The sequence below is a fragment of the Corvus hawaiiensis genome, chromosome 3 (assembly GCF_020740725.1).
Source record: "Corvus hawaiiensis isolate bCorHaw1 chromosome 3, bCorHaw1.pri.cur, whole genome shotgun sequence".
NCBI classification, from domain to species: domain Eukaryota; kingdom Metazoa; phylum Chordata; class Aves; order Passeriformes; family Corvidae; genus Corvus; species Corvus hawaiiensis.
Window position 1 is genome coordinate 121,468,299 of NC_063215.1, and position 13,992 is coordinate 121,482,290.

The following is a 13,992-nucleotide window of genomic DNA, read 5'->3' on the forward strand; positions in this document are numbered from 1 at the left end:
CATTTGAGGGTAATTCCAGGAATTTCAAACCAGATAAAAACTGGTGGGGCAGAAATGTGCACCTCCATTTCTGGTAATTCCAAGCTTCTCCCACAACACCGTTCCAGGGGAAAGCTGATGAAAGGGTAAAGATGCAGAGGAACAAGTGCTGTAAACCCCCCATGCGCTCTTGACAGAGCAAACCTTGCAGTACTCCCAGCAGATCTCTTGGAGAAAGTGTGGGATCGCAAGGTTTTCCGGGAAAGCAAAACAGGGGCGGAGATGAGGGACTAGGCTTCCAGTTCTTCCTTTAGCTGAAAGCCTGGGGGAATTGAGAGGGGCCACAAGAACTGTTTGTGTAGGAAAATGGGAGTTTGGGGGCTGAATCTGAGTTTCCCTCTGGGGCGTTTTTGAGGGAAAAGCTGAGGTGCTGTTTAAGGGAGAGAATGCACATTTTTGGGGTGGAAAAGGTTTAATCAATATTGTAGAGGAAGTAAAACGTTGGGGGTAAAAGTGGATGCAATCTGGAGGGGACAGAAGGAATATTTTGGAGGCAAAATGGGGAACTGAGTAGTGGACAGATGGGGAACATTTTGGAGGCAACACTTGACAAACTCTCTGGGGTGGAGAACGAAGACATTGAGGGAAAAATGAGGTGATGAGCAGTGGGCACGTAGGGAAGGTGGTGGGGGTAAATGTTGAGAAAAGCCCCGTGGTATTCAAGAAATCCTTGGAAGCAGGACTGAGGAATTCAGTGGTGGAAAGATAGGGGAATTTTGCGGGGGTAAAACTTTAAAAGATCTAAGAGTTGAGAGTGAGTGTTTTTAGGTAAAAAGGATGTCTTGTTGAAGTTGGGCGTCTGGATTGTGGCATTTATGGATCACAGGGTGTTTTTGCAGAAAGTAGGAGATAAAGAAGACTCCCAAAGCCTCGGTAGCTGTGTTAAGAAATCCCTCGCAGGGAAGAAAGGTGCCAAACAACCTCCTAGAAGTAGGGACTAATTAGCATGGGAAGGGAAAAACCCACCCCCAGTGGGAGAGAGCCCGCCGGGTAAGGGAAGAGAAGGATGCCCTTAAGAAGGAGCAGGGAAGGTGAATTTCTCGGTTTGCTGAAATGTATCAAAAAGTTTGGAATCTGGGTCTGTGTGGAGGCCGGGATTTTCTCGGCCATATGCAGAGCCCAGCACTAGGAATAGAGTAATTCCAGGCTTTCCAACGGCAAAAATGCAGTACCAGAGAGTTCTGTTATCCCGAGGACTTGGGGGATAGTTGGCAAAAATTTCCGGGGGCCCAGGCTGGACCGAGCTTTTAACGCTCCCCGGATTCACGGGATCGGGGATTCCAGCGTGCCCTGCACGGTTTTTTTCAGGGAAGTCCCAAATCCGTGTGAGCACAAAGCAGAATCCCCTGGGAGCTGTGAAGGCAACGGGATATTTCTTGGGAATTTTGAAGGATTGGGTGAGTCCTCAGTGTTAGGTTGGAATGAACGCAAATTGTCCGGGAGTTGCTGGTTTAGGGATGGCCGGGTCTGGGTTTGGATTTGTGGGCACCGAGTGTTCCTTGTGTCAGTTTTAGGTCTGGATTGGTGGGAATTGTCAGAGAAAAGAGAAGGCAATTGAAATGTGGAGCTCCATTCTTGGAGAAATGATCAGGATGGGAGAGGAAAGGCTGTGGAGCTGCTGGGAGCTCCTGTAGAACGAAAGGATCTGAGGTCTGGAGGCAAAAGCTGTGGAACAAAGCCTGAAAAGGGTGCGGGGTGGGGCGGGAGGGGGAGGGGGAGGAGGGCACCGTGGGGGGGTGAAAGAGGGAAAGAATCCCTGCTCCGGGAATCCAGCAGGGACCAGGAGAGGATCATTTTCCATCCACTGCTCTCAGTGTAATCCTACTGAGGACGGTCAAAGGGAAGTGATTCATTTGTTCTTAGGTTTGGAATGAAAGGTGCTCTTGCAGAGGGGAATATTCACCTGTTAAAATTCTGTTGGATACAGGAAAAGAGGGAGGAAGCAAGCAGCTGGGGAATGAACGGGTGGATTTTTTGGTGGATACAGGGAAAGACACGGGAAGGGGCTCTTAAGTAAAATACACCTCACGGGCAGCACCAGGAGAAGCCTCAACTGCCCTTTTTTTCCAAGCTCTGACATTCCAGAGGAGTAAGCAGTGGTCAGCCCATCATTTTCTGTATTCCTTGGATGCCCAGTGCTTTGTTGGGAAGAGATAATATTTGGAAATGAACAAATCCGGGGATGTAATTTCCTGATAGTAAAGCCCCAGAGACCCTGGTTTTGATATCCTTCCAGCACCCAAACGCAACAGAGGGAATCCTGGCGGAGCTGGAAATCGCTGTCGCTCCGTCGGTGGAATTCCTGGGAAATGGAAAGCAGCAGAAGCAGCAAGAACAGAGTTGGAAGCAGGCTCCAGCCGGGTAAGGCAGACACCAAATCCTTTGGAACTGGGCAGGGGTGGGAAGAATTAATTCTTACCTTTGTAGCCCATGGATTCCTGAGCAGGATCCCGGCAGGGAAGACTGCAGGGATCAGACTGGGGACTGATCCCAGCTGGGGGCAGCGAGCCTTGGAATTGGCTGAAGGGAAGAAAGAGGGATCCTTTGAGCACAAGGATCAGCTGTCAAATGCGGAGATGGCATCAGACAATTCCTGGGGAGGGTTTAGTTCCTGGGCCAAATCGATCTCCTGCCTTGTGAAGGAGCTCAGAGACCTGGGAAGAGCCCAAGCAACGCAGGGAATGCAGTGGCAGATAAAACTGCCGGGGAACGGTGGGGAAAAGCATCCGAACAGGGGGCCTCGTTTTGTACAGGAACGGTACAAAAAATTGTCCGAAAGAATAGGAATGGAATGGGATTTTACGTATTCCTCGGAGGCCACAATCCAGTGGGAAGGCTGAGAGAAGGAAGCAAAGCCTAAAAAGGCAAATGAGCCAAATCTGCCCAAAGCCTCCAATGGCCACATTCCCTGGCATTGCTGAGGACTTCAGCCGAGCTCCAGGCAAAAGGTGAGCCCCTATGGAATCCTTTCTGGGAGACCATATCCAGCTGGGACCCTTCCTGGAGAAGGCCATGGGATATGGGTTATGCCAGGTCCAGAGAATATGTCATTTCCTTGGAAAAACACTTGGATCACTGCATCACTTTCTTGTTTTAGGCTCATCAGTCACCCGGGCTATCCAAGTCCATCCTCCCCAGCGGGGAGAGCGGGAGCACGTCCGGCCATGGAGAATTTCTGGGAGAGCCCGAGAGAAGAAAGAAGGCTCCAGCTTCACAGATCTGTGTCATAACCCATCCTGTCGGCCGCTCCTGTTTGATCCCGGTGCATTTGTCCTCTTGGATTCAACCTGAGCAGCGCTAATTGCTGGCAATGAAGCAGCCTTTGGTACTTCTTTGCCACAAAACCTCTCCATCCTGCCCTTCAATCCTGTTGCAAACACGGGGAAAACCCAAAACTCCGTTTTTTCCCCTCTCCCCTTCACTTTGCCTCCTCTTTTCTTGCAGGCTTTGGGCTATCCAGGCTTGCATGTGGATTAGACACCCTGTAGGCTCAGCTCCAGGTGGGATTGCAGCGGTGTTGGAAGCACCAGGGATTCTCCCAAGGTTTGGTGTGAGGAGCTGCATCTTGGGAGGGGCTGGGATTTTGTGCACTTCTGGGGGTTTTTTTTCCTGTTTGCCTTTTGGGCTGCCTCAGAGAAAAGGCTGAAAACCGAAGAAGCTGAGGGGGGGTTCCCAAATTCCTTTCCAGCCCTTCAGAGGAGGCACAAAGCCACGTGCAGCTGAGGAGAGGGATGTGAGGAGAATGGCAATAATGGAGCCTTGGGACTCTGCACTTCATTCTTTTCACGTGTTTGGAGGTACAGGAAATGCCAAACCCCACAGGAATTCTGCGTCTGTAACATCGGGTGCAACCTCTTGAAAGCCAAGTGCTCAGAGTGGGGTTTTCCCAAGGGTAAATCCCGATGTGACATGGCAAAGCTTCAGTGAGGATTTCCAGGCTTGACTGCACAGCTTTTGGGAAAGCTCAGTAACCAAACAAGAGCAGATTTCTGTCGGATTTGGATCAAACGTGGCGTTTAAATCTGGGACAGCTCCGCTCCCCGGGTGGGAAAGTGCTTGGAGTAGCCGAGAGCTGAGCCGTTTTTGAGAATTCCAAGCGTTGTGTCCTTACGCTCCTTAATACAGCGTTTAAATAATTGATCCTGAAAGGAGCCAGTATCAGAGGGATTTGTTAGAGGGGCAGGGATGTTTTTTCACGTGGCAGTGTGTCGGGATAGTCAAGACTCCTTACGTCAGAATTAATTGGTCTTCCTTCTTTTCCCTTTTGTTCTTTCTAGATTGTGGCTGAGTGGGGAGAATATTTGGGATAAAGAAACGAAATGCCCGAGGGAAGCTTCGTGTTCCCGTGGGGATGCTTTAGGCACGTGCAGCTTCTGAGCTGCACCGAAAGTTGAGGCTCCCCCAGAAGCCTTCCGAAGCTGGAAGGGCCGGGGAAGAGAATTCCAGGAGAGGTGTGGGAAGCGCTTTCTGCCAGGTCTGGACAGCACCGAGGTGGGAATGACTTCAAAGTGTTCCTTGTCCCTGTCCTGTTCCCAGCCCAGGACAAAGTTGGTGTTCCCTGAACGGCTGCGGTTCCCTGGATGTGGCAGGAGGAGGTCTCTGCCGGGGAGTGGGAGAAGTGTCCCTGCCCGGTGCCGTGTCCTTGGCGGGCAGAGAGCGCCGATCGTGGCAAGGGGGGTTTGTGAGTATGGAATCAATCCTGGCTCCTTTTTAAGGGGGTGTTTTAATGAGTCATCAGCAGGGACCACTTTTAGCCAGCTTTAGTTAAGTTCCTTTTGCACAGGTTTCATGTGGCTTTGATGGTGAAATCACCAAACCCTGAAGTTTGCCAAATTACCCCTGAAAAGCTTTAATGAACCAATCCTGAGGGAACTGGGGATTGCATATCTGGGATCTTATGGCCCTTTGAGGCCATGTTGGGTTTAGCCCCTGATTTTGGTGCCGAGGGAAACTCCAAGTTAAGAATAATCCAAATATGAAGCACTTCTCACAAAACTCAGCTTTGCAAAGCTTTATTTGGGCTAAAAAAGAAAAGATGGGAATGCCCTTGGCAGAAAAGCAGCTGTGAGGCACAGCAGGCTTCAAATGCCTGTCAGCAGGCGCTCCAGGAGAAACGGCTGCTGGCTCCGGGCATCCTGGGCTTTCCAGGCAGGTTTTGTACTGGATTGCAAGGCAGTTCTCCTGCCTCTGGGGGGTGGCACCTGCATCCCACTGGAAAGGGAAAATGTGGAGAGAGCGGCAAGCGGGAAGACGGTTGCTGACGTGTGTCCTTGGATTGCAGTTCCTCCCGGTGGGTCTGTGCTGCTGGAAGTTTGAAGGAGATCAGCCTTGGAGTACGTGTGGGTTCACCGGTGGGGCTTGGGAGAGATGCTGGACATGAAATTCCAGGGATGTTCCCCTTGCTGGAGTGAGAAGCAGTGGAAGCACTTTGCTGTCTGCTTCTTCATCGCCCTCACCTCGGTCCCCTGGGGCTCCAGGAAATCCCCTCTCACCTTTGCTTTTCCAAGGCTCTCTAAATGAGGGCTTGAGCTTTGGTGCAGCTCCCTTTACAGGGAAGATCTGTTCCAGGAAAGGTCTCCTGGTCTGGACCGATGGCGTTGCAGGAAGAGCAGGAAACCCCAGAGCTCCTGTGGCTCCCTCATCTGATTTGCCTGCAGGCAGCAAGGATCATTCCCAAGTGTCATCCCCTGGCTCCGTGACTCGGGGAGGTTGTGTTCCCCCAAAGGCCAGGGGCCGCTTTGTGTTGCAGCTCACGGAAGTCCAGCTCGGTGGTGCTGGGTTTGGTTTTTGCGTGCAATGAAGGCACTAAAAAATTCCCCTCCTTCACTGGCACAGCCCTGGAGTGGGAGCAGATTCCCCTTATCCCGGAGTTATCCCGCTCCTGCCCTGGATCCCTGCGGTGCCGTGTGTTCTCCAAGCTCACAGCACTGCTGGCTCTAAACAAGAAAAACAATCCCTGTTCCATCTCTTCTCCGTCCTTGATGTTCCCAGGCCCTGCATCTCCCTGGCTATTCCCTGTGGGAGTCTTCATCTCCATCCCACCTTATCCCGATCAAATAAGGGTCTGAGACGTGTTTAGCAGCAAATGCATTCTTGTAAAGAAAGCCAAGAGCAAAGAGCGTCCAGATGCAGAGAAGTCTTTAGAAAAGCATTGCAGACGTGCAAATGAGGGATGTGTCTTCCTGCATCTCCTGTTGTTTTTTCTCTGTCAGGTTTTGGAAGGGTTTTCTCTCAGTGATTTCCTGCAGTCCAGGTGCGTCCCTTCTTTTGTCCAAATCCAGTGCCAGAGGATCGAATAACTGACGAGTCGGGTCTGGGATGAAAACGGTTCTCCTAAAATGAGGGAAACAATGCTAGAAGAGAAATGAGCATCCTTTTAATGCCTGGAATAAAAATGCTGGAAAAGGGCAATTTTATTTGATATGGTGTCTTTCTCTTTTTTTTTTCCATGGCTAAAACTGCGCGGTGAGCAATCAGAGCAGAAATAGGAAATGCAGGAGTCTTGGATTCCACAGTGGGATTAACTTCCCTTTTCTGCTCTCTTTCAGGACAGGAAAAAACCACCGAACTCGCCCCATCTTTGGGACCAAGAGCTTTGGTGTTGGAGTAGGCAAAGCCAGCTAGGGCCCCCCTTGTCCTGCCCATGGTGTGGGTCAGGGACAGGCTCCTCTTCTCCTCTGGGCTGGGATGAACTGCCTAGGGAATGCTCTTTCTGACAGGCCGGTCCTAGCCCCGGCTACTGGAAATGGGCAGAGGTGAAGAGGCGCAAGTGCCAGAGTTCCTTGGGGATGATGGAATTGTGGTGTTTGGCTGTGCCCAGAGGGGCAGGTTGGGCATTTCTGTGTGTGTGAGGACCGGTTTGGGTGCTGGGGAGCCCGGGGAGCCGAGCTCTCAGTGCATTCCCAGCTCTCCCAGGGGTGGGAGCTGGTGCAGGGCTGGGTGACAGCCTCTGGTCGGGCTCGGGGCAGGCCCTGGCCCCGGCACAGACACGCTGGGGTGGTTTGGGGCCGCTTGGGGAGCCGTGGGAGGCAAATGAGGGATGGTGCTGGGTGGAGCGATCGGCCTGCGCTCGTGTCAGTGCAGCCGTGCAGGGCACTGGGATCTGGGTAAAACACCGGCTCTCCTGGCGTTCAGGGAGGCAAGGTCTGAGGGACTGGATTTACTTGGGACTTTCCAGGACAGCAGGAAGAAGAGGAAATGTGGTGCCAGAGGTGCGTCCCATCCGGTTGCATTTCCCTCTTTCCCGTTTCCATTTCCTCCTCAGTGCAGGTGTCCCCTGCAGGCCATGAGCACGGGGCCGGTGACAACTCCCTGTCTGTAGAGGGATTCCTTATGGAACAAGGGCAGATGACACTTGTGTGAGGCTTACGACTGTTAGAATTAGACCAGGATGGGTTAAGAAAAAGAAAACTAGAATGGTGTGTTAATCTTACTGGTCAATTAACAAATAGAATCCACACTTCTGTAAGAAAAAATACAGTGTATGGAGCATATAGAAGAAGCTGGTTTTGCCTGCTGCTGCTGCTTGGCTTTATCATGTAACCCCATTCGAACTCTGCCTTCAAGACAGCTGTGAGACTGTGAAATAAAGAACTCAGCAGAACAGCAGCCTCCTCTGCTCTTTCACCCTGGTCCGAGAAGGAAGGGTACCCTGTCAAAGGCTCAACACTTGCCTTTCTGAGTTTGTTTCTAAATTTCTACCTTTCTAATTTTGTTTCTAATTTTTTTTTTTGTTTCTAACTTTGTTTGTTTTTAACTTTCGACCTTTGGAAATTTGTTTGTTTCTTGTATTTTACCTCTTTGTTTGTTTCTAAATTTCTGCTGTTGTAACTTTGTTTCTAAGTTTCTACTTTTTACATTTCATTCGTTTTTAACTTTTTACCATTCCTCCCAGCGAGGGATGTGTGCAGAATACTAAAACCTGTTAAGTTCTTCACTTTTACATCTATAGGCAAGTGCTACTGATTTAGATGTAAATTCATTTTGAAATGAGCCAGCCCTCTCTCTCTACTCTGTCGCATACAGGAATATAAGAAGCTGGGAATAGAGATCAGCAAGTTTTGCGAATAACGAGCCGGCGTTTTTCTGTAGGAAGGAAAGAAGCAAGTGCCTGGCCCCAGGAGCCGAGACGCTCGGGCTGCAGGAGCTGCAGAGCGCCCAGAGGCGGCTTTTCCCTCTGCTCTGTCCCTGCCCCCGGGCTGAGCTGGGCGGCGCTGCTGCCGCCTGGTGGCGAGAGCGCGGCACTGCCGCCCCCGACACGGCGCCCCGGCGCTGCTGCCGCCCGGTGCCGGCTGAGCCGAGAGGGCGGCGGCCTCGGTGGCTGCCGAGCGTGGCAAGGGCAAGGAGCGGGAGCGAGCGGGGCTGGGTCTGTCAGCGGAGGGGAGGGGCGAAGGGCGGTTCGGAGCGCCGAGGGACACGGCCGTGCGTGAGCGGGGCCACAGCTATGGAAAGGAGTGGGCGCCGTGCGGGGCGGCGACCGCGAGGAATGACAGCGCGGGGGGCGGCCCGGCGGGGCCGGTTTTGCCGGGCAGCAGAGGCGCGGTCGCAGCGCGACCCGGGCGGGGGGCACCGGGCGGGCACGGTCGGAATCGAGCCGCCCGCGTGTCGCCCTCAAGGAGGCGGCTCGGAAAGGAAGGCGCAGCTGGGCGCTCTCGGGACGGCGTTAAGTGACGTTTTTATTAGAACCTGCCAGGACCTTGCAGAGGGTGGTTTACACTTCCGCCACACTCAAGATGGCGGACGCACTAGGCCCCTTTGAGAGGTGTCCCTGCCGATGCCTGCCGCCGGTCGCGGAGCAGTCGCCCGCCTCCGGCGCCGCTGACCCCACCAGCCGTGTCCTCGCGCCGGGAAGCACCGCGGAAAATCGCGCGGAAAGCGCGGGGCCGGCGTCGGAGTCCGGGCCGGATTCAGGCAGCCGAATAGACGCCCTTGTGAGGGGCGGGGGGGCCCCTTAAGGGTACCACACTAAAGATGGCGGCTCGACCGGAAGTGGCTTCTGCCAGCACCCAAGATGGCGGCGAAGAGCGGAAGTTTCGTCACCGCCACACTAAAGATGGCGGCCGTGTACGCTGTTTTCTGACCTTCTCAATATGGCGGCAGGGAAGGCCCCCCCCCAAGGTGCGTCTATTCGGCTGCCTGAACGCGACGCCGACGCCGACGCCAGCCCAGCGCTTGCACGCAGATTTCTGAGGCGTTTCCCGCTATGCGGACACCGACTGTGGGGTCAGCGGCGCCTGGGGCAGGCGGGAGCATTCAGGCAGCCGAATAGACGGAGCGGGGTCCTTCCGGCCGCCATCTTGAGAAGGTCGAATAGCCACATTGGTGCGGTACCGGTGACTTCCGCCCTTCTTCGCCGGGAGCGGCAATGGCGGGGAGCCCGGGGAGCAGCGCTGCCGGGCCGGGGGCACCGGCGCGGGTGCTCCGGGCTCGGAGGTGAGCGGGGAACGGGGACAGCCCCGAGCGGACGGTGGGGGCCGCGGGGGATCGGTATTCCGGCCCAGGGATGGCTGCCCCGGCCCAGGGATGGGTGTCCAGGCACAGGGATGGGTTCCTGGACTATCTAATAATATTATATAACGATCGTACAAGGAGATCTATCTAAGAAATCCTCCATGGTCATCCTTCTCCCAGCCCCGCTGTGTTTTCAGGGTCTTGGGGGAAGAGTTTGGGTCTGGACAAGGCTCTCGGGCACAGGGTGGGATTCTTGGGGTGCAGGGCCAGGATTTGGACTCGATGCTCCCTGCGGGTCCCTTGCAGCCCAGGAAATGCTGCGATCCTGTGCCTCTGAGGGTGAAATAAAGGGCACCGGTGGGGTTTGTGCCCGCTGTGTTCACGGCCCCGCCGGCTCAGGGCGGGTTCAAGGCGCAGCTGCCCCCCCGAGCCAGCGGGACCGGCCGGGGCTGCTCGCTCCCGGTGCTGCCGCCTTGTGGGGAGAGCCCGGCACTGCAGCCCGCACAGGCGCTGGACCACGGGATCGGCGTGGAACAGCAGCGCAGGGAGTGCTGAGGCAGCGCAGGGAATGCTGCGGTCCCAGGGAATGCTGCGGTCCCAGGGAAGGCTGAGGCGTCCCCTGCCCGAGGCACTCGGCAGCAAATCCCTGATGTTGAGCAGCAAAAGGAAAGTTCTGGGTTAATGGGAGGAGGTTTCTGGAATGGAGCTGGGACAGGTGCTGATCCACGCATGGAATCACGGGCTGGTTTGGCTTGGAAGGGACCACCAAGATCATTTACACTCTGTTTGTTGTCTGGTTCCACAGCAAAGACCATCCAGAACTGCCACCTCACCCTCACGGACAGCAGGAATGTCTTCCACAGCTCTTGTTTTGGAATGGGAATGGCTGTTGGGAGCTCTGGCAGGACCAGGTAAGAAGAGAAATGGGATCATTCTGGCTGCTGCTGGAGGTGGTTTTCTGCTTTCAGGCTGTTCTTCTCATTGATCCTTTCACAGCAGTGTTCTAGGGCACATTTGAGGGTAATTCCAGGAATTTCAAACCAGATAAAAACTGGTGGGGCAGAAATGTGCACCTGATCCATTTCTGGTAATTCCAAGCTTCTCCCACAACACCGTTCCAGGGGAAAGCTGATGAAAGGGTAAAGATGCAGAGGAACAAGTGCTGTAAACCCCCCATGCGCTCTTGACAGAGCAAACCTTGCAGTACTCCCAGCAGATCTCTTGGAGAAAGTGTGGGATCGCAAGGTTTTCCGGGAAAGCAAAACAGGGGCGGAGATGAGGGACTAGGCTTCCAGTTCTTCCTTTAGCTGAAAGCCTGGGGGAATTGAGAAGGGCCACAAGAACTGTTTGTGTAGGAAAATGGGAGTTTGGGGGCTGAATCTGAGTTTCCCTCTGGGGCGTTTTTGAGGGAAAAGCTGAGGTGCTGTTTAAGGGAGAGAATGCACATTTTTGGGGTGGAAAAGGTTTAATCAATATTGTAGAGGAAGTAAAACGTTGGGGGTAAAAGTGGATGCAATCTGGAGGGGACAGAAGGAATATTTTGGAGGCAAAATGGGGAACTGAGTAGTGGACAGATGGGGAACATTTTGGAGGCAACACTTGACAAACTCTCTGGGGTGGAGAACGAAGACATTGAGGGAAAAATGAGGTGATGAGCAGTGGGCACGTAGGGAAGGTGGTGGGGGTAAATGTTGAGAAAAGCCCCGTGGTATTCAAGAAATCCTTGGAAGCAGGACTGAGGAATTCAGTGGTGGAAAGATAGGGGAATTTTGCGGGGGTAAAACTTTAAAAGATCTAAGAGTTGAGAGTGAGTGTTTTTAGGTAAAAAGGATGTCTTGTTGAAGTTGGGCGTCTGGATTGTGGCATTTATGGATCACAGGGTGTTTTTGCAGAAAGTAGGAGATAAAGAAGACTCCCAAAGCCTCGGTAGCTGTGTTAAGAAATCCCTCGCAGGGAAGAAAGGTGCCAAACAACCTCCTAGAAGTAGGGACTAATTAGCATGGGAAGGGAAAAACCCACCCCCAGTGGGAGAGAGCCCGCCGGGTAAGGGAAGAGAAGGATGCCCTTAAGAAGGAGCAGGGAAGGTGAATTTCTCGGTTTGCTGAAATGTATCAAAAAGTTTGGAATCTGGGTCTGTGTGGAGGCCGGGATTTTCTCGGCCATATGCAGAGCCCAGCACTAGGAATAGAGTAATTCCAGGCTTTCCAACGGCAAAAATGCAGTACCAGAGAGTTCTGTTATCCCGAGGACTTGGGGGATAGTTGGCAAAAATTTCCGGGGGCCCAGGCTGGACCGAGCTTTTAACGCTCCCCGGATTCACGGGATCGGGGATTCCAGCGTGCCCTGCACGGTTTTTTTCAGGGAAGTCCCAAATCCGTGTGAGCACAAAGCAGAATCCCCTGGGAGCTGTGAAGGCAACGGGATATTTCTTGGGAATTTTGAAGGATTGGGTGAGTCCTCAGTGTTAGGTTGGAATGAACGCAAATTGTCCGGGAGTTGCTGGTTTAGGGATGGCCGGGTCTGGGTTTGGATTTGTGGGCACCGAGTGTTCCTTGTGTCAGTTTTAGGTCTGGATTGGTGGGAATTGTCAGAGAAAAGAGAAGGCAATTGAAATGTGGAGCTCCATTCTTGGAGAAATGATCAGGATGGGAGAGGAAAGGCTGTGGAGCTGCTGGGAGCTCCTGTAGAACGAAAGGATCTGAGGTCTGGAGGCAAAAGCTGTGGAACAAAGCCTGAAAAGGGTGCGGGGTGGGGCGGGAGGGGGAGGGGGAGGAGGGCACCGTGGGGGGGTGAAAGAGGGAAAGAATCCCTGCTCCGGGAATCCAGCAGGGACCAGGAGAGGATCATTTTCCATCCACTGCTCTCAGTGTAATCCTACTGAGGACGGTCAAAGGGAAGTGATTCATTTGTTCTTAGGTTTGGAATGAAAGGTGCTCTTGCAGAGGGGAATATTCACCTGTTAAAATTCTGTTGGATACAGGAAAAGAGGGAGGAAGCAAGCAGCTGGGGAATGAACGGGTGGATTTTTTGGTGGATACAGGGAAAGACACGGGAAGGGGCTCTTAAGTAAAATACACCTCACGGGCAGCACCAGGAGAAGCCTCAACTGCCCTTTTTTTCCAAGCTCTGACATTCCAGAGGAGTAAGCAGTGGTCAGCCCATCATTTTCTGTATTCCTTGGATGCCCAGTGCTTTGTTGGGAAGAGATAATATTTGGAAATGAACAAATCCGGGGATGTAATTTCCTGATAGTAAAGCCCCAGAGACCCTGGTTTTGATATCCTTCCAGCACCCAAACGCAACAGAGGGAATCCTGGCGGAGCTGGAAATCGCTGTCGCTCCGTCGGTGGAATTCCTGGGAAATGGAAAGCAGCAGAAGCAGCAAGAACAGAGTTGGAAGCAGGCTCCAGCCGGGTAAGGCAGACACCAAATCCTTTGGAACTGGGCAGGGGTGGGAAGAATTAATTCTTACCTTTGTAGCCCATGGATTCCTGAGCAGGATCCCGGCAGGGAAGACTGCAGGGATCAGACTGGGGACTGATCCCAGCTGGGGGCAGCGAGCCTTGGAATTGGCTGAAGGGAAGAAAGAGGGATCCTTTGAGCACAAGGATCAGCTGTCAAATGCGGAGATGGCATCAGACAATTCCTCGGGAGGGTTTAGTTCCTGGGCCAAATCGATCTCCTGCCTTGTGAAGGAGCTCAGAGACCTGGGAAGAGCCCAAGCAACGCAGGGAATGCAGTGGCAGATAAAACTGCCGGGGAACGGTGGGGAAAAGCATCCGAACAGGGGGCCTCGTTTTGTACAGGAACGGTACAAAAAATTGTCCGAAAGAATAGGAATGGAATGGGATTTTACGTATTCCTCGGAGGCCACAATCCAGTGGGAAGGCTGAGAGAAGGAAGCAAAGCCTAAAAAGGCAAATGAGCCAAATCTGCCCAAAGCCTCCAATGGCCACATTCCCTGGCATTGCTGAGGACTTCAGCCGAGCTCCAGGCAAAAGGTGAGCCCCTATGGAATCCTTTCTGGGAGACCATATCCAGCTGGGACCCTTCCTGGAGAAGGCCATGGGATATGGGTTATGCCAGGTCCAGAGAATATGTCATTTCCTTGGAAAAACACTTGGATCACTGCATCACTTTCTTGTTTTAGGCTCATCAGTCACCCGGGCTATCCAAGTCCATCCTCCCCAGCGGGGAGAGCGGGAGCACGTCCGGCCATGGAGAATTTCTGGGAGAGCCCGAGAGAAGAAAGAAGGCTCCAGCTTCACAGATCTGTGTCATAACCCATCCTGTCGGCCGCTCCTGTTTGATCCCGGTGCATTTGTCCTCTTGGATTCAACCTGAGCAGCGCTAATTGCTGGCAATGAAGCAGCCTTTGGTACTTCTTTGCCACAAAACCTCTCCATCCTGCCCTTCAATCCTGTTGCAAACACGGGGAAAACCCAAAACTCCGTTTTTTCCCCTCTCCCCTTCACTTTGCCTCCTCTTTTCTTGCAGGCTTTG